Genomic DNA, 21,791 nt, shown 5'->3' with positions numbered 1-21,791 from the left:
TAGAGCTAGGGCTTAGAAGTCCACGTTGAACTACATGCAGTTCAGTTTTGCTTTTAAACTAGTGGATGTTTTCTAAATTCATTTTCATAGTTAATAGACTATGTTTTAGAGCAGTTTTAGGTTTATAGAAAAACTGAGCAGAAACAGTTCCCATATACTGTCTCTACCCCCACCCTTGGCAACCAGTGATTTTTTTACTGTCTCCACAGTTTTGCCTTTTCCAGAGTGCCATATGATTGGAATTACACAGTATATAGCCTTTCCAGACTGGCTTCTTTCACTCAGCCATATGCATTTAAGGTTCCTCCATGTTTTTGTGTGGCTTGATGGCTTATTTCTTTTTATTGCTGAATAATATTCCATTGTTTGGACAGACCACAGTTTGTTTATCCATTCACCTACAGAATGATATCTTACTTGCTTCCAATTTTTGGCAGTTATGAATAAAGCTGCTATAAACATTCATATGCAGGTTTTTGTTAGAAGATAAATTTTCAACAAATTTAGGCAAATACCTAGAGTGTTATTACTGGGTTGTGTGGTAAAACTATGTTTAGCTTTGTAAGAAGCTGCCAAACTTTCAAAGTGGCTATACCATTTTGCATTCCCACCCACAATGAATGAGAGTTCCTGTTGCCCATCATCCTTGTCAGCATTTATTACTGTCAGTGTTTTGAATTTTAGCAATTTTAATAGGTGTATAGTGCTATCCCATTGGCTTAATTTGCATTTTCCTAATGACATGATGTTGAGCATCATATGCTTCTTTGCAATCTATATATCTTCTTTGATGAGGTGTCTATTTCAATCTTTGGCCCATTTCTAAACTGAATTATTTGTTTTCTGATTGTTGAGTTTTAAGAGTTCTTTTTATACATTGGATACCAGTCCTTGATCAGATATGTGTTTTGCAAATATTTTCTCCTTGTCTGTGACTTGTCTTTTGATTAATTTAACAGTGTCTTTCTCAGAGCAGAAGTTTTTAATTTTAAGGAACTCCAACTTAACCATTTTTTTCTTTCATGGATTGTGCTTTTGAAGTTCTACCTAAAAACCTATTGCCAAATCTAAAGTCAACTAGATTTTTTTTTCCTATGTTATCTTCTAGGAATTTTAGAGTTTCACATTTAGGTCTGTGATCCATTTTGACTTTATTTTTGTGGAAGATACAAGATCAGTGTCTAGATTCTTTTTTTTTTTTTTTTTTTTGGCATGTGGATGTCTAGCTGTTCCAGACCATTTGTTGAAAAAAACTATCCTTTCTCCATAGGATTGCCTTTGCACCTTTGTCAAAGATCAGTTGACTATTTGTTTGGGTCTATTTCTGGTATCTCTATTCTGGTCCATTAATTTATGTGTCTACTATTCCGTCAACACCACATTATCTTTGTTACTATAGCTTTATGCTAAATTTTGAATCAGGTAGTATCAGCCCTCCAATTTTGTTCTTATTCTTCAATATTATGAGTCTTTTTCCTTTCCATATAAAATGTAGAATCCAGTTTTTTATATCCACAAAGTAACTTGCTGGAATTTTCACTGGTGTTGCATTGAATTTATAGATCAGGTTGAGAAGAAGTGACATCTTAACAATATTGAGTCCTCCCATCCATGAACATGGAATATCCCTCCATTTATTTAGACTTTGATTTCTTTCATCTGAGTTTTATGGTTTTCCTCATATAGATCTTGTACATATTCTACTTGATTTATGCTTAAATATTTCTCCTTTTTAGTGCTAATGTAAAGTGTTTTTTTAATTTCAAATTCCAACTGTACATTGCTAGTATAGGAAAGCAATTCAGTTTTGTATATTGGGCTCATATCTCACAGCCCCACAGCCCTATTATATTTGCTTATTAGTTCCAAGAGCTTTTTTGTCAATGTTACGGAATTTTCTACATAGAAAATTATGTCATCTGCAAACAAAGACAGTTTTATTTCTTTCTTTTCAATCTATTAGCTTTTTCTTGTCTTACCTTATCGCATTAGCTAGGAGCTCCAGTGTGATGTTGAGTAGGAGTGGTGAGAGGGGGCATCCTTGCCTTGTTCTCAATCTTAGGAGGTAATTATCTAGTTTCTCACCGTTAAGTATGATGTTAGCTGTAGATTTTTTTGTAGACTTTTTAAATCAAATGGATGAAGTTTCCCACTCTAATCTTAATTTGATGAGAGCTCTTATGAATGGATGTTTGATTTTGTCAAATGACTTCTCTGTATCTATTGATACAATCATATGATTTTCTTGAGCCTGTTGATGTATGGCTGATTAAGTTAATTTATTTTTGAACACTGAATTAGCCTTGTGTACCAGGAATAAATCCCACTTAGTTATGGTGTATAATTCTTTTAACATTGTTGAATTTCACTTGCTAATATTTTGTTGAGGATTTTTGCATCTATTTTCAATGAGATGTTGGTGTGTAGTTTTCCTTTCTTGTAATGTCTTTGGCTTTAATATTAAGATAATGCTAGACTCATGGAATGTATTAAATAGTGTTCCATCTGCTTCTGTTTTCTGCAAGAGGTTGTGCAGAATTGGCATAATTTCTTCTCCAAATGTTTGGTAATATTCACAAGTGAAACCATCTAGGCCTGGTACTTTCTGTCTAAGAAGGTTATTAACTGTTGATTCAATTTCCTCAATATATACAGGTCTATTCAGATTATACACTCAATTTCTTTGATATATAGAGAAGTTATCATTTACATATTACCTAGTCAGACTATATATTTCTCCTTGTGTGAGTTTAGATTGATTGTGTCTTTCAAAGAATTACCTAGTTCCATCTAAGTTATTAAATTTGTGGGCAGATTTGTTCAAAATATTATTTTATTATCCTTTTACTATACATGATATCAGTAGTAATGGCCCTTCTTTCATTTCTGATATTAGTAATTTGTGTCTTCTCTATCCTTTTTTTGGTTAGCCTGGGTAAGGGTTTATCAATTTTATTCATCTTTTCAAAGAACCAGCTTTTGGTTTCATTGATTTTTTTTTTCCTATTGTTTTCTTGTTTTCAATTTCATTTATCTTTGCTCTGATTTTTATTGTTGTTTCTCTTTGCCTTACTTTGAATATAATTTGCTCTTCTTTTTCTAGTTTCCTAAAGTGGAAGCTTGGACTAAATGTTTTCTACAACCATTTAGGTCTTTCTCCTGCTGTAATATATGATTTTCCAGCTGTCCTTCTCTTACTGATTTCTAGTTTAATTCCATTGTGATGTGAGAGGATAGTTTGCATGATATCTGTGCTTTTAAATTTGTTAAGGTATGTTTTATGACACAGAATGTTTATCTTAGTAGATGTTGAAGTAGATCTAGTTGACTGAAGGTGCTATTCAGCTCAACTAAATCCTTACTCATTTTTCGGCCTGCTAGATATTTCAATTACTGGTTATAGGACGTGGAAGTCTGTATAATAGAGGATTCATCAGATTTTGCCTCAAGTTTTTGACACTCTATTGTTAGGCACATACACATAAAGTGATCTTATATCTTGGAGAATTGATTCCTTTATCACTGTATATTCCTCTCTTCATCCCTGATCATTTTCCTTGTGCTGAAGTCATCTTTGTCTGAAATTTATATATTTACATTTTACATAAATTATTTTATTATTTTATATTATATAAATTTTATATATTATACATAAATTTATATATAACTTGCTTTGGATTAATGTTAGCATGATATATCTTTCTCCTCCCTTTACTTTTTTTCATATTATTAGAGTTTATTGTTAGAGAAATAATACAGGATGCCCAGTTAAGTTTGAATTTCAGATAAACAAAATACAATTATTTAGTGTGCCCCAGGCATATTTGCAATATATAGTTATATAAAAAATTACTTGTTTTATGAAATTCTAATTTAACTGGGTGTCCTCTATTTTTTTACATTTTTATTTTGTTATAATCATTTTACACTATTGTGTCAAATTCCAGTGTAGAGCACAATTTTTCATTTATGCATTAACATACATATATTCATTGTCACATTTTTTTTTTGCTGTGAGCTAACACAAGATCTTGTATATATTTCCCTGTGCTATACAGTATAATCTTGTTTATCTATTCTGCATATGCCTGTCAGTATCTACAAATTTTGAAATCCCAATCTGTCCCTTCCGACCCCTCGCCCCCTTGGCAACCACAAGTTTGTATTCTATGTCTATGAGTCTGTTTCTGTTTTGTATTTTTGTTCTTTTTTTTTTTAGATTCCACATATAAGCGATCTCATATGATATCTTCTTTCTCTTTGTGGCTTACTTCACTTAGAATGACATTCTCCAGGAACATCCATGTTGCTGCAAATGGTGTTATGTTGTCATTTTTATGGCTGAATAGTAGTCCATTGTATAAATACATCACCACTTCTTTATCCACTCATCTATTGATGGACATTTCGGCTGTTTCCATGTCTTGGCTATTGTAAATAGTGCTGCTATGAACATTGGGGTGCAGGTGTCTTTTTGAAGTTGGGTTCCTTCTGGATATATGCCCAGGAGCGGGATTCCTGGGTCATATGGTAAGTCTGTTCCTAGTCTTTTGAGGAATCTATACTGTTTTCCACAGTGGCTGCACCAAACTGCATTTCCACCAGCAGTGTAGGTGAGCTCCCTTTTCTCCACAGCCTCTCCAGCATTTGTCATTTGTGGAATTTTGAATGATGGCCATTCTGACTGGTGTGAGGTGATACGTCATCATAGTTTTGATTTGCATTTCTCTGATAATTAGTGATATTGAACATTTTTTCATGTGCCTATTGATCATTTATATTTCTTCCTTGGAGAATAGCTTGTTTAGGTCTTTTGCCCATTTTTGGACTGGGTTGTTTCTTTTTTTCTTCTTAAGTTGTATGAGCTGCTTATATGTTCTGGAGATCAAGCCTTTGTCAGTTTCATCTTTTGCAAAAATTTTCACCCATTCCGTAGGTTGTCTTTTTGTTTTACTTATGGTTTCCTTTGCTGTGCAGAAGCTTGTGAGTTTCATTAGGCCCTATTTGTTTATTCTTGCTTTTATTTCTATTGCTTGTGTAGGCTGGCCTAAGAGAACATTTTTGAGATGTATGTGAGACAATGTTTTGCCTATATTTTCTTCTAGGAGGTTTATTGTATCTTGTCTTATGTTTAAGTCTTTGATCCATTTTGAGTTTATTTTTGTGTGTGGTGTAAGGGAGTGTTCTAGCTTCATTGCTTTACATGCTGATGTCCAGTTTTCCCAACACCATTTGCTGAAGAGACTGTCTTTATTCCATTGTATATTCTTGCCTCCTTTGTTGAAGATTAGTTGACCAAAAGTTTGTGGGTTCACTTCTGGGCTCTCTATTCTGTTCCATTAGTCTATATGTCTGTTTTTGTACCAATACCATGCTGTCTTGATGACTGTAGCTCTATAGTATTGTCTGAAGTCTGGGAGACTTATTCCTCCAGCCTCTTTCTTTTTCTTCAGTAATATTTAGGCAATTCTAGGTCTTCTGTGGATCCATATATATTTTATTATGATTTGTTCTAGTTCTGTGAAATATGTCCTGGGTCATTTGATAGGGATTGCATTAAATCTGTAGATTGCCTTGGGCAGTGTGACCATTTTAACAATATTGATTCTTCCAATCCAGGAGCATGGATGGGATATCTTTCCATTTTTTTAAAGTCTTCTTTAATTTCCTTCATCAATGTTTTATAGTTCTCCATGTGTAAGTCTTTCACCTCCTTGGTTAGATTTATTCCTAGGTATTTTATTACTTTGGGTGCTATTATAGAGGGGTTTGTTTCTTTACTTTGTTTTTCTGTTGATTCATTGTTAGTGTAAAGAAATGCAACTAATTTTTGAACATTAATCTTGTAACCTGCTACCTTGTTGAATTCTTCAATTAGTTTTAATAGTTTTTGTGTGGACCTTTTAGGATTTTCTATATATAGTATCATGTCATCTGCATATAGTGATAATTTTACCTCTTCTTTTCCAATTTGAAACTCTTTTATTTCTCCCTCTTGCCTGATTGCTGTGGCTAGAACTTCCAAGACTATGTTGAATAGGAGTGGTGATAGTTGGCAGCCTTATCTTGTCACAGAGTTTAGTGGGAAGCTTTTGAGCTTTTCACCGTTGAGTACTATGCTGGCTGTAGGTTTGTCATATATAGCTTTTATTATGTTGGCATATGTTTCCTCTATACTCTCTTTGGTGAGAGTTTTTATCATAAACGGGTGTTGAATTTTATCAGATGCCTTCTCTGCATCTGTTGAGATGATCATGTGGTTTTTGTCCTTTCTCTTGTTGATACCACCCTTGTGTCCCTGGGATGAATCCCACTTGATCATGATATATAATCTTTTTTATGTGATGTTGGATTCTATTTGCTAATATTTTGGTAAGGATTTTTGCATCTATGTTCATCAGTGATATTGGCCTATAATTCTCTTTTTTGGTGGTGTCTTTGCCTGGTTTTGGTATCAGGGTGATGGTGGCTTCATAGAATGATTTTGGGAGTATTCCTTCTTTTTCAATATTCTGGAAGAGTTTGAGAAGGATTGGTATGAGTTCTTCTTTGTATGTTTGGTAGAATTCCCCGGTAAAGCCGTCTGGTCCTGTACGTTTATTTGTAGGGAGGTTTTTTTATTGCTAATGCGATTTCATTTCTAGTGATCGGTTTGTTCAAGTGGTCAGTTTCTTCTTGATTCAGTCTTGGTGGACTGTATGTTTCCAGAAACTTGTCCATCTCCTCTAGGTTATCCATTTTGCTTCCATATAGTTTTTCATAATATTCTCTTATGATGTTCTGTATTTCTATGTTATTTGTTGTAATTTCTCCATTTTCCTTTCTTATTTTGCTTCTTTGTGCTCTCTCTTTTTTTACTTCTTTGTGAGTTTGGACAGAGGTTTGTCGATTTTATTTACTTTTTCAAAAAACAGCTTTTGGTTTGATTGATTTTTTTCTATTTTTTTAATCTCTATTTTATTAATTTCCTCCCTGATCTTTATTATTTCCTTCCTTCTGCTGACTTTTGGGGGTTTTTGCTCTTCTTTTTCTAATTCTTTTAGTTGATGGCTTAGATTGTTTATTTGAGATTGTTCTTCTTTTATGAGGAAGGCCTGTATCACTATAAACTTCCCTCTTAGCCCTACCTTTGCTGCGTCCCATAGATTTTGTGTGGTTGTGTTTTCATTTTCATTTGTCTCAAGGTATTTTTAAATTTCAATTTTGATTTCATCATTGACCCTTTGGTTTTTTACTAGCATGTTGTTTAATCTCCATGCTTTCTTTTTTCTCCTTTGTTTCTCTGTAGTTGATTTCTAGTTTCATGGCATTGTGGTCAGTAAAGATGCTTGAGATAATTTCTATCTTCTTAAAATTATTGAGGCTTCTTTTGTGCCCAAGTACATGATCAATCCTAGAAAATGTCCCATGTGCACTTGAAAAGAATGTATATCCTATTTTGGGGGGGTGTGATGCTTTGGAAATATCCACCAAATCTAATTTTTCTATTGTATTGTTTAATTTCTCTGTTGCCTTATTTATTTTGTCTGGAAGATCTGTCTAGTGATGTTAATGCAGCGCTAAAATCTCCAACAATGAATGTATTCCCATCAATACCACCCTTTGTCTCTGTTAGTAATTGTTTTATGTACATAGGTGCTCCTATATTGGGTGCATATATATTAACGAATGTGATATCCTCATCTTGTATTACTCCTTTAATCATTATAAAATGTTCTTCTTTATCTTTCTTTATGTCCTTTGTTTTAAAGTCTGTTGTGTCTGAAATCAATACTGCTACACCTGCTTTTTTGGCTTTTCCATTTGCATGGAATATCCTTTTCCATCCTTTCACTCTCAATCTATATGTGTCCTTCTCCCTAAAGTGGGTCTCCTGTATGCAGCATATTGAAGGTTCTTGCTTTATTATCCAGTCTGCCACTCTACTTCTTTTGATTGGAGCATTTAGTCCATTAACATTTACAGTAATTAATGATACATATGTGTTTATTGCCATTTTGAACTTATTTTTGCAGTTGATTTGGTATTTCCTCTTTGTTCCTTTCTTCTTTCTTTTGTGGTTTGATAATTTTCCTTTGTATTATCATGGATTTTATTTAGTTTTTGTGACTCACTTGTAAGTTTTTGGCTTGTGGTTACCCTTTTTTGTAAGTCTATTAACCCATTACTATAACTGTTTGTATTAAACGGATAGTAGTATGAGCCCAAACCCATCCTACCGAGAAAAAAAATTCTAAAAAGAAAGAAAAAATATACTCTATATTTTCTTGCTTCCCTCTCCCACTCTTAATGGTTTAGATGTCTTCTTTTACAATTTCGTGTTTATTCTATTTGTAATCCATTATAGGTATCACCTTTCCAGTTATGAGTTTCTCATTTCTGTAGCACCCTGCTTCTTTTCTATTTAGAGTAGACCTTTCAATATTTCTTTTAGCATGGGTTTGCTGTTGCTAAACTCTTCTAGTTTTTGCTTGTCTGTGACATTCTTTATCTCTCCTTCTATTCTAAAGGATAGCCTTGCTGGATAAAGTATCCTAGGCTGCATCTGTTTTTCATGCAGAACTTTGAATATATCTTGCCACTCCCTTCTTACCTGTAGTGTTTGTGTAGAGAAATCAGCTGAGAGCCTTATGGGGGTTCCCTTGTAACTCACTCAGTGTTTCTCTTACTGCCTCTAGGATCATATCTTTATCATTGACTCTGGCCATCTTGATTATGATATGTCTTGGTGTGGTCTGTTTGGATTCTTCTTGTTTGGGACCCTCTGAGTTTCCTGTACTTGGATATCTGATTCCTTCTTTAGGTTTGGGAAGTTTTCATTCATGATTTCTTCAAATACCTTTTCAATCCCCTTTGTTCTTTCTTCCCCTTCTGGAACCCCTATTATGCGTAGATTGGCACTCTTTATATTATCCCATAGGTTCATTATGTTGTTTTCATTGTTTTTTATTTGTTTTTCTCACAGCTGTTCTGATTGGGTGCTTTCTGTTGTCCTGCCTTCTAGGTCACTTATTCGTTCCTCTGCATTACCTAGCCTGCTTTGTACAGCCTTTAGGTCAGATCTCATCTCAGGAAGTGAGTTTACCAATTCTACCTGGCTCTTCTTTACAGCTTCAATTCCATTTCTGACATATTTTATATCTCTAAACACTATCTCTTTTAATTCCTTCAGTACTTTGATCACTCCTTTTTTGAAATCTTGATCTAGTAGGCCATCAATGTCTATTTCATTGATCGTTCTTTCAGGGGATTTCTCTTGCTCTTTTAATTGGTAGTGGTTCATCTGCTTCTTCATATTGCTCATATCTCTCTGGCACTGTGGCTTAAGGAGTATCAGTTATCTATTGTGGTCCTTAAGGAGTTTATTTATTTATCTATCTAATGCCTATGCAGGAATAAAACTTAAAAAAGAGAGAGAGAGAATTTTAAAAGAAATGAGAAAAAAAGGTTTGTAAACAGTGTATTATCAATAATATAAGAGCAAATTGAATCAGAATAGCAATCAAGTTGAGACATCTTTTAAAAACCTTTAAAAAAGGAGACAAGGACAAAAAAAAATATTTGTATCGTTTAATCAATATAATCAATAACAGGAGATTAAAACCAAGAGAAATAAAAATGAAATGAGAAATAAAAATGAAATGAGGTGGATTTTTAAAAAAAATAATAAAAATATTTTAAGAGAAAAAATTTTAAGTAAATGAAACTGGAAGCATATACAATTGTTTAAAAAGTAAAAAGTAAAAAGGTAATAGAAAATAGAACAGATTTTGAAAGGGGGGGGATGTGTTCTCGTGGAGACTGTTAATGATTTTATTGAGAGGTCTTTCTATCTTCACCCTGTTTCGTGAGCTCAGCTCGCTGCTTCCAGAGCCCCTCTGTTGGTGCCCCTCATCTGTGCTGCTCCCAGTGCCTGTCAGCCAGTAGATCACGCCCCCTCCCAACACTACAGTGAAGTGCTGCAATCTTACGTGGTGGCGGGCAGGTCACTCCCCCTCCCAGTGCCACAGTCAGTTGCTGCTCTTGTGCAAGGTAGGCGGGCAGGTTGTGCCCCCTCCAAACACTGCGGTCAGCTGCTGTGCTCCTGCCTGGAAGGTGGGTGGCCACCCGCCCTCTCCTGGCACTGGTCGCTCCCCTGCTCTGTGCAGCTGCCCACTCCGCCTAGGGTCCGCGCTCCGTAGGCAGGCTCAAGGAAGACAGAGGAACAGCCCCGCCCCTGCTCTGTGCCAAATCTCAGCTCTTTGTTTGTCTTGGCAGCACAGGTTCTCTGAGGTGTTAGTGAAGAAAGATCCTATCTGCCTCGGGCTGTAAACAAGTCTCCGTCTTGATTTTGAGACTGCTAAGCCCTTAGGTACAGATTCAGGTTTTGACCCTGCTTCACCTTGGTGCTAAGCACTGGAGGATATGGCGGCTGTGGCTGAGCCCCACCTCTCTTCTCTCCAAAACCTTTGGCGGGTTTTCAGAAATGAGGGTAGGGCACCCTTCCCCCCAGGGCACAACAGCCATGTTGTTTTATGGAGGGCCCAGGTTGTTTTGCCCTGTGTACCCACTCATCCACGATGCACACTACCCTGCAGTCCCCCAGGGTTGCCTCTGTGCATCCTGCCCCAGTCCTCCACCTGGCTCTGGCAGCCTGTCCTGTCCCTCACGTTCTGCATTGCCTCTAGGGCTGGGGGTTGCGGAGACCCTCTGTGCCCAATTAACTTAGTTCTTTTGGTCAAGGCGTGCTCCGTACAGATCTGAGCTACAGAGGTTCCCTCTGTCCCACTGAACTCTCCATTGGAGAGAGGGAGATTGAGCAAACGAGCACTATTTCTCCTTTGCCGCCCCTCCCTGCGGGACCAGCTTCACAGTGTTTTGCTTTTTCTTCTTTCTTTTTTCCTTGTGTCCTGCCAGATTCGTGGCATCTTTGTCTTTTGAAGAGGGCGATGTTATGTCGGAGTTCAGCAGGTGCTCTGGTTGGCTCAGTGGGTCCGTGGATGTGAGTTTTGGTGTATTTGTGGGAGAGGGTGAGCTACGAGCATCCTTCTACTCCGCCATCTTGGCCCCTCCTCCCTCCTCCCTTTACTTTTAGTCTACCTTTGTCTTTATATTTAAAGCATGTTTCTTACAGACAATATAGTTGGTTATTATATTTTTATCCACTATGACAATTTCTGTCTTTTAACCAGTATGTTTAGAACATTCACATTTAAAGTGATTATTGATATAGTTTGATTAATATCTCCTATATGTGTAACTGTTTTCCATTCATTGCCCATTTCTTTGTTTCTTTTTCTGTCTTCCACTCTTTTTCTTCTCTGGTTTTAATCAAGTGTTTTACATGATTCTACTTTCTTTCCTGTCCTATATGATTCCACTTTCTTTCCTCTCTTAGCATATCAATTACACTTTTTCAAAACGTTTGAGTGGTTACCCTAGAGTTTGAAATACACATTAATGACTTCTCCAAGTTCATTTTCAAATAACATTATACTACTTCACAGGTAGTGCAGGTACCTTATAGCAGGGTATTCCCAGTTCCTCCCCCATCCTTTATAATATTTCTGTTATTTGTTTCACTTATCCATAAGCTATAATCACTCAATACATCTTTGCTATTATTATTTTAAGTGAACCATTATCTATTAACTCAATTAAGAATAAGTAAATGCTCTCCCTTTCTTTATGTAGATCCAACTTTCTGACCTGTATCATTTACTTTTTCTGAAGAACTTCTTTTAACATTTCTTACAAGGCAGGCCTCCTGGCAACAAATTCAATCAATTTTTGTTTGTCTGAGAAAGTATTTCAGCTTCATTTTTGAAGAGTAATTTTGTGGGATATAGAATTCTAACTTAGCAGCCCTTTCTTCTAATACTTTAAATATTTCACGGCACTCTCTTCATCCTTGAATGATTTCTGAGGAGAAACCAATGCAACTTTTATCCTTCTGTAGGGAAGGTGTTTTTTGCCCCTCTGACTTCTTTAAAGATTGTTTCATCTTTGACTTTCTGCAGTTTGAATGTGATATGCCCAGGGGTAACCTTTTTGGTATTTGTCCTACTTGGTGTTCTCTGAGATTTTTGGATCTGAGGTTTGATGTCTGTCATAACTTTTAGAAAACTCTTATTTGATATTACTTCAAATATTTCTTCTGTTCCTCCTCTTTCTTCTCCTGGCATTCCCATTATGTGTATATTACCCCATTTGTAATTGTTCCACAATCTTTGTATATTCTGTTCTGTCTTTTTCATTCTTTTTTTCTCTTTGGATTTCATGTAGAAAGTTTCTATTGACATCTTCAATGTCACTGATTCTTTATAATCAAAAGAATTTTATAGTGTTTTTGATAGCCAACTTTTAAAAATACAGTTTATTTAAACTAAAAAAAAGTTTACCCATTTTTCCTACCCCCTACCCCAGCCCCTACCTCTGGCAGCCACCAATCTGTTCTCTGTATCTATGAGCTTGATTTGTTTGCTTATTTGTATTCTTTTTAATTTATTTATTTTTAAATTCCACATATACACATGATCATATGGTATTTGAGTTTCTCTGTCTGACGTATTTCACTTAGAACAATGCACTCGAGGTCCATCTGTGTTGTTACAAATGGCAAGATTTCATTCTTTTTTGTTCTTGCTTTTTTTTTTTTGTGGTTGAAAGAGGTGATTAGGTTTACTTATTTATTTATTCTTGGAAGAAGTACTGGGGATTGAACCCAGGACCTCCTGCATGCTAAGCATGCACTCTACCACTTGAGGTATACCCCCCATTCTTTTTTATGTGTGTATGTACATATATTTACCACATCTTCTTTATCTATTCATCTACAGATGGACACTTAGGTTGGTTCCACTTCTTGACTATTGTCAATAATGCTGCAATAAACATGGTGGTGCACATATCTCTTTGAGTTAATGTTTTCATTTTCTTTGGAGAAATACCCAGGAGTGGAATTGAAGGATTAAACAGTAGTTCCATTTTTAATTTCTCAGGAGACTTTCATACTGTTTTCCATAGTGGCTGCACCAATTTATATTCCCACCAACAGTGAACAAGGGTTCCCTTTTCAGCACATCCTCACCAACACCTGTTATTTCTTGTCTTTTTGATAATAGCCATTCTAACAGGTGTGAGGTGATATCTCATTGTGATTTTTATTTGCATTTCCCTGATGGTTAATGATGTAGAGCATCTTTCCATGTACCTGTTGGCCACCTGTTTTGCAATTATTTTATCCCATTCACTAGGTTGCCTTTTCATTTTGTTGATGGTTTCTTTTGCCATGCAGAAGCTTTTTAGTTTGATGTAGTCCTACTTCTTTATTTTTGCTTTTGTTGTTTTTGCTTTTGGTGTCAGATTCAAAAAATTATTACCAAGACCTACATCAAGAAGCTTACTACCTATGTTTTCTTCTATAAGTTTTATGGTTTCAGACTTCTAAGTCTATAATCCATTTTGAGTTAATGTTTTGTGTATAGTGTAAGATAGTGCTGCAGTTTAATTCTTTTGCATGTGGTTGTCCAATTATCCCAACACCATATATTAAAGAAACTCTCCTTTTCCTATTGTGTATTTTTGGCTCCTTTGGCATAAATTAATTGACCATATACGTGTGGGTTTATTTCTAGCTTCCCTCTTCTGTTCCACTGATCTATGTGTCTGTTTTTATGCAATATCATACTGTTTTAATTACTATAACTTTGCAATATAGTTTGAAGTCAGGGAGTATGATGCCTCCAGCTTTTTTATTCTTTCTCATGATTGTTTTGGCTATTTGGGGTCTTTTGTGGTTCCCATACAAATTTTGAGATTGGCTGTGCTATTTCTGTGGGGAAAATGCCATTGAAATTTTAGTAGAGATTACATTGAATCTGTATATTGCTTTCAGTGGTATGGACATTTTAATGATATTAATTCTTACAATCCATGAACATGGAATATATTTCCATTTATTTGTATCTTCAATTCTTTCATTAATGTCCTATAGTTTTCAATATACAGGTCTTTCACCTCCTTGGCTTAACTTATTTCTGGTTATTTTATTCTTTTTTAAAAAGACACTTGTAAGTGGTATTGTTTTCTCAATTTCTCTCCCTGGTAGTTAATTATTAGTGTATAGAAACAAAAGAGATTTTTGCATATTGATTTTGTATACTGCAACTCTACTGAATTTATTTATTCGTATTATTCTAAAAGTTTTTCATAGAGTCCTTAGGGTTTTCTATATGTAATATGTCATCTACACGTTGTTTCTTCTCTCGCAAATTGAATGCCTTTTTATTTCCTTTTCTTGCCTAATTGCTGTGGCTAGGACTTCCAATACTTTGTTGGATAAAAGTAGCAAGAGTGAGCATCCTTGCCTGGTTCCTGATGTTAGAGGAACACGAGTTAAGTATGAAGTTAGCTGTGAGCTTGTCGTATGTGGCCTTTATTATGTTGAGGTAAGTTACCTCTATACATACTTTGTTGAGAGTTTTTACCATAAATGGATGTTGAACTTTGTCAAATACTTTTCCTGCATCTATTGAGATGATCATAAGATTTTTATATTTCATTTTGTTAATGTGGTATATCACATTGATTGATTTGCAGATGTTGAATCATCCTTGTATTCCTGGAATAATTCTCACTGGATCATGATGAATATGATCTTTTTAATGATTGCTAAATTTGGTTTGCTAATATTTTATTGAGGATTTTTGCATCTATGTTCACCAGGAATATTGGTTTGTAATTTTCTCGTGGCATCCTCATGTGATTTGGGTATCAGGGTAATGTTGGCCTTGCAAAATGAGTTTGGAAGAATTTCTTCCTCTTCAAGTTTTTAGAAGAATTTAAGAAGAATAGATATTAATTCTTCTTTGAATGTTTGGTAGAATTCACCAATGAAGTCTTCTGTTCCTGGACTTTGTTTGTTGGGAGGTTTTTGATTACTGATTTAATCTACTTACTAATAATCAATCTGTTCAGATTTTCTATTGCATCTTTATTCAGTCTTAGTAGGTTGTATGTTTCTAGGAATTCATCCAATTCTTTTAGATTGTCCAAATTGTTGGCACATAATTGTAGTCTCTTATGATCCTTTGTATTTCTGTGGTATCAGTTGCAATATCTCTTCTTTCATTTCTGATTTTGAGTCCTCTCTCTTTTTTTCTTGGTGACTCTAGCTAAAAGTTTGTCAATTTTGTTTCTTTTCAAAGAACCAACTTTTAGTTTCATTGTTTTCTTTTCTTTTTTTTAACATTTTTTATTGATTTATAATCATTTTACAATGTTGTGTCAAATTCCGGTGTTCAGCACAATTTTTCAGTCATACATGGACATATACACACTCATTGTCACATTTTTTTCTCTGTGAGCTACCATAACATTTTGTGTATATTTCCCTGTGCTATACAGTATAATCTTGTTTATCTATTCTACAATTTTGAAATCCCAGTCTATCCCTTCCCACCCTCTGCCCCCCTGGCAACCACAAGAATACAGACTTGTGGTTGTCATTGTTTTCTTTTAATTAGCATTTCCTTTTGTATCTTTTTTGGGAACAGTTTTATGTTCACAGAAAAATTGAGGCGGAAGATAAATTTCCCATATGTACCCTGCCTTCGCACGTGCAAAACCTTTCCTTATTATCAACATTCCCCATCAGAGTGGTACATTTGTTACAACTCATGAATGTATATTGCCACATCATAATCACTCAGTTCATAGTTTACATTATGGTCCACTGTTGGTGTTGTACATTCTATGAGTTTGGAAACATGTGTCTATTATTATAGTATCATACAGAATAGTTATACTGACCTAAAAATTCTCTGCTCCAGCTATTCATTCTTCACCTCCCAAAATCTACCAACTACTAATCTTTTTACTGTCTTCATAGTTTTGCCTTTTCCAGAATGTCATATAGTTGGAACCATACAGTACATAGCCTTTTCAGATTGACCTCTTTCACTTAGTAATATGCATTTAAGGTTTTTCCATGTCTTTTCATGGCTTGATAGCTCATTTCTTTTTAGTGCTGAATAGTATTCCATTTTCTGAATGCACCACAGTTTATTTATCCATTCACCTACTGAAGGGCATCTTGGTTGCTTCCAAGTCTTGGCAACCATGAATAAAGTTGCTATTAATATCCATGTGCCAGTTTTTGTGTGAACATAAGTTTCAACTCCTATGGGTAAATACCAAGACATATGACTGCTGGATTGTATAGTAAGAGTATGTTTAGTTTTGTAAGAAATCACCAAACTGTCTTCCAAAGTGGTTGTACCATTTTGCATTCCCACCAGCAATGAGAGTTCCTGTTGCCCCACATCCTCAACAGCATTTGGTCTTGAGTCATGAATGTCCAAGATTTAGGACATAAGTGTGTAGTGTTATCTCACTGCTATTTTAAGTTTTATTTCCTATGACCTATAATGTGGAGCATCTTTTCTTATGGTTGTTTGCCATCTGTATATCTTGTTTGATGAGGTATCTATTATGGTCTTTGGCCCATTTTTTAATCACATTTTTTGTTTTCTTGTTGAGTTTTAAGAGTTCTTTGTATATTTTGGATAACAGTCCTTCATAAGATGTATCTCCTACAAATATTTTTTTCCCAGTCTATGGCTTGTCTTCTCACTCTCTTGACACTATCTTTCACAGAGCAAAAGTTTTTAATTTCAATGAAGTCCAGCTTATCGGTTCTTTCTTAAATGGATCATGCCTTTGGTGTTGTATCTAAAAAGTCATCATACCCAAGGTTATCTAGGTTTTCTCTTATGTAGTCTTCTAGGAGTTTTATAGTTTTGCATTTTACGTTTGGGTCTGTGATCCACTATGTGCTAATTTTTTCAAATGATGTTAGGTTTGTGTCTAGATTCATTGTTTTGCATGTGGATGTTCAGTTGTTCCACCACCATTTGCTGAAAAAAACTATCTTTGTCCCATTGTATTGTCTTTGCTCCTCGTCAAAGATCAACTGACTATACAAATGTGAGTTAGCGTTTCCTTTTGATTCTTTCTTGGAGTTTTCATCTCTCTACTTATATTACATATCTGTTCTTACATATTGTCCAGTTTTTCCATTAGGACACTTAGCATATTAATCATAGCTATTTTAAATTCCAGATCTGATCATTCCAAAATCTCTGCTGTATCTTAGTCTGGTTCTGATGCTTGGTTTATCTCTTCAGACTGTATTTTTAACTTTTTAATATGCTTTGCAATTTTTGGCTGAAAGCCAGATGTGAGGTGCTGGGTAAAAGTAACTGAGGTAGGTAGGCCAGTATTGTAAGGTTTTATGTTTATCTGACTAGGAGTCAGGATGTGTTTACTGTTTGCTGTAGTTGTGGGGTCAGGGGCTAAAATTTTCTCTATTATTCTTGTTTTATTCTCTTCATGATGCCTTTGGGTGTCCCTTGAAACTCCTTAATAGGGTCTGAGACTTGCAATTTTTTAAGCTGTAATCCCCCATTATTATACAGGAGTCCTGTTAATGTGGTGATAAAGTGTGAGTAGAATGGAAGCATTCTGTAGTCCTATGATTAGGTCTCAATCTTTTAGTGTGCCTGAGATGGATATTTCCTATCCCCTAGGTCAGTTAGGCTCTGATAAAAGTTTTCCTTAAGGGCAGGTCTTGTTAAGGAGAATCGAGAGGACTGGATATATTTCAGGATGGCTACTTTCCCTCTTCTCTTGGTAGAAGGACAAGAGAATTTTTCTCCAGTCCTCCCAGTGAGAACTTGGTGCTCTTGAAAGTAAAACTAATAAATAAAAGTATATGGAACCCCCTAAGACTGGGCCCACTTGAGATTTTTAACCCTTGAGTTAGTCCACTTTGAACATCTAGCAATCTGTTGTTTCTAGGGTTTTTTTTTTCTGCTTGTTTGTTTTTGGGGGGATGTAATTAAGTTTATATATTTATTTTTAATGCTAGTGCTGGGGATTGAACTCAGGACCTCATGCATGCTAGGCATGTACTTTACCACTGAGCTATACCCTCCCCTCTGCTGTTTCCAGTTTTAAAGTGTTCTTACTGATACTGGCTTCAGTATCACTTTTTAGTCTCTTCATGCTTTAGTGTGAGCTTCTACTCCTAGTAAACTATGATACTCCATATCCACCTGTCTGTCTCTGCATCTTTCAGAACAGCAGTTTGCCTTGTGATCTCAATTCTCTGATGGATCTAAGAAGAGTTGATTTTAAGTTTGTCCAGACTTTTTCTTATTCTGAGTATGAGAGTGACGGCTTCCAAGCTCTTGATGTGTAAAACCAGAAATTGGAAGTATCTACATTTATTTGTTAATTTTCAAAACATACCTAGAACAACATGGATCTTTCTGAAGTTTCAGCTTACCTTAAAATACCTACAGGCTGTGTGACCTTGTACAATTAATTTAGTACATGTCTTCATCTATAAAATAAGCATAATAAAAAATAAATAAAATAAAATAAGCATAATAATATATACTTTGGTAGATTGTCATAAGAACCAAATGAGATATGTAAAGCATCTAGCACAGTGCATAGCTCATATACTCAATAAATGTTAGCTTTAGTTATGATGTCATTTATCTTTATCAGAACCCTAGGCCTTGAATAGAGACAAAGTATGCAAAGTATTCCCTTATTTAGAAGATGAAGAATCAGAAAAAAATGGTCTACTTGCCCTATAGTCCGTTTATGGTTGAGTCAGGACCGGAATCTGGCTAGGACCAGAATGCTGGCCTCCATAGGCCCAATGCTGTTACAAGACCCCCTTTTCTTAATATCCAATAGCAGATACCCTGCCCACATTGATCAAAATCTGTCATATCTCCAATTTACTCTTATCACAGAGTCCCGCTCTGATGTATCTGTGTAGTTTGCCTGCAGAAAGCATGATGGTTATAAATAGAGGGTACTTGAATGATACAGAAATGTAACCTGTTACCATAGAACCAGACATGTGACAGTGGTAGTACTCTGAGTTGTTATGAAAAAGGTTCTGAAGCATATAGAGAAAATAAGTCAATAAATCTAAAAAGTTTTAGAACCAATCAGAGGTTACTGCCTTTGCTCTAGGTCAAGATGCTCATATCTAATATGGGATAGTTCTAGCTCCCTGGTATTTTCTCTCTAGAAGATGGGAAACCACAATGGCTTCAAGCAAAAAAAAATGAATATGGTAGATACAGAGCTAGGACTTAGAGGTCCATGTTGAAATTCATAAGAATTATTTACTGACCATGGTGAGCTAGATTAGAACAAGAAGGAACTCCTTTACTGCTGAGGTGATGTACTCACTAGCATTTGTGGGAAATGTAATGCAATCTAATGATAATCTTGTCTATACTTTTTCATCCTCATTTTTTCCCAAGGGGTATGCCAAATGTCTGCTGAGTAGATAGAAGCTCTCTGGGAGCCCTTCTGTGACAGCCAATGAAGTGGAAGAAAAGGCTTTGAGCCCCTGTTGCTCTCACCTCTCTTCATGCCATGGTCATTTTGGAAAATTAAAATTAAAATTTTAGCTCCTTACCTTGCACTGTATACCAAAATGTATGCCAGAGTAATTAAAGATTTAAATGTAAAAAATGATATCAGGAAAGAACTAGAAAAAATATAAAGAGTTACCTATGTAATGCTGGTGTATACACATTTAATATGATAATGTAGAAATACAGTTATTGACATAGAGAAAAGTTAACAAATGACATTTTTCTTTGATCCCATTTTGTAAAAATACATATTTATATGCATAGAAAATTTCTAGATCTGCATTAAAATGTTAATAGTGGTTATTTGTGGGTAGGTTAAAAAGCTATTTTTTTCTTTTTGCTCCCCTTTTTTATGTATGTATGTATGCATGTATTTATGTATGTATAATGAGTTGGTATTTCTGGTATAAAAATAATAGAAGTTAAAAAATTTTTAACTTCCCTTTCCCTCTTTGCCCTTGTGGATTTAGGTCAAACTTCCCCAGGAAGTTTTTTCCTCAACTAGCCAGTATAATTCCTTAAGTCTTCCCCTCTTTTTTTTTTTTAAACATTTAAAGATGTTTTTTTACTTTTTACTCATTTTTAAGGTTTTTTGTTTGTTTTTTTCTTGTTTCTACTCTTTATTTCTTATTTATTTATTATTTGAGAGAAGGTAATTAGGCTATTTTATTATTTATTAATGGAGGTACTGGGGATTGAACCCAGCATCTCATGCATGCTAAGCAAGCACTCAACCACTGAGCTATACCTTCCCCTAGTCCTCCCCTCTTTAGTACTTTCCTATTCAACTGTCAGATCTCTGAGGATAGAGTAGTGTTTCATTATTTACTGTTCTACCTTCCACAGGCATGCTCAGTAAGGACTGGTCACATGGTGATGGTCTGATTTCCTCAAAGCCTGCTTTGAAGTCTGATGTAACAGTGCTAACCCTTTAACCAGATGAAATGGTCTGAAACTTGGCCAGGGCTAACACAACTTGTCTGTGAGGACAGTGTGGCTGCAATGGTTGTCACCTCACTGCTCTCCCAGGCTGAGATGGCTGACCAGCTGGCTGGCAGCTGGTTGATGAGACTAGGCCATTCTATGTAAATCCTTCCCCAAATAGCCTTCTTGTTCAAGGAAGTGGCCCTTCTCAGGTTGAGTTGCTGCCTCTTGGTAGTATCTGTGCTTCGTTGCCAGAACCACCAGGTACATTCTCAAGAATGCTCCATGCTGTTAAAAACATAAAGGATAGGCGGTAAAGGAAGAAAAGAAATGGGAGGAGAGAAAAGAAGTTAAAAAACAACGATAAAAGAATGGAGTTTCATGGCCTTAAGTGTAGCATGTACTAAATCCAACCTAAAACATCCTGAGCATATAATACCTACTGTTGCATGTGAAATTACTTTGCCAGGGAAGTCTACACAGACATTGCTTTTCAAGGGACCTGTGCAAGCTCCGATGGCCACACTGGCAGCCTTCCAGCTTAGAGACTTTACTGACTTCTGATCGAGCCTGCTCAGATAGAATCTTTGATAGAGCCTGCTCTTATAGGTAAAGGTCATTCCGGGCTTGTTGCAAGAATAAAATGAGATGCCCACACAGTGTGAAGGGATGGATGGTCAGCAATCCTTCCTCCTGGCAGTGGAAATTGGTGGTTACAGAGGCCAAAATTCACCTACAAGAGCCCTACTTATATCCTGGGCAACTTCATTCCCTCCAACTTTATCTGCAGCAGGGACTTTTGTAGACTTATTTCAACCTAAATTGTCTCCAATTATAACCCCACCAAGTTTTGAGTTCATCTGCAACAAGTCTTCCACCTTTAAGGAGTAAAATGAGATGATAGATGGAAATAGGTTTTAAAATCTATAAAATACGCAAATGCTTGGTGGGTTTTTTTGCGTGTGTGTGAGCTCTTGAGAGTACTGACAGTGGTTTAATGTTGTCCAATAGGGTTTTCATAGGAGTTGGGAACAGATTTTAAATACTTGTATCTAAAGAAAATCAAATCCACCTATGGAATGAAGTGAACTGAGTCCCCAGTAGGGAAAAACATGCCTGCATGTTTGGGAGACACCTTAAACTGTGTACGTCTGAGGAGTGGTTGTTACCTAACTATATGAGAAAAGCCTTGGGTTTTCTGAGTGCCTTCAATTGATTAGAATTGTTTTCTTTCGAGGTAATTCCCCAGAAAATGCTTATGATTGCATTGTCAGTGAAACGGTTGACACTTCTTTTAAAGTGTCTGTTAACTTAAGGTAAATTATACCGGGCATGCATGTGGCACCCACCCATCCCCTGCCATGAGAGTCTTATGGTTGCACTGTTTTAATAACTAACAATGTAAATAACAATAAG

General features: G+C 35.7%; 1 protein-coding gene across 1 annotated transcript in view; it reads left to right on the top strand.

Annotated features, from left to right (window-relative positions):
- LOC102513955 (ectodysplasin-A) overlaps window positions 1-21,791 on the top strand; it is a 108,310-nt gene that overhangs the window by 68,644 nt on the left and 17,875 nt on the right. The window lies entirely within an intron of this gene.

This window comes from Camelus ferus, chromosome X (genome assembly GCF_009834535.1).
Source record: "Camelus ferus isolate YT-003-E chromosome X, BCGSAC_Cfer_1.0, whole genome shotgun sequence".
Taxonomy (NCBI): Eukaryota; Metazoa; Chordata; class Mammalia; order Artiodactyla; family Camelidae; genus Camelus; species Camelus ferus.
The sequence above is the reverse complement of the archived record's forward strand: the minus strand, read 5'-3'. Positions and strand labels throughout refer to the sequence as shown.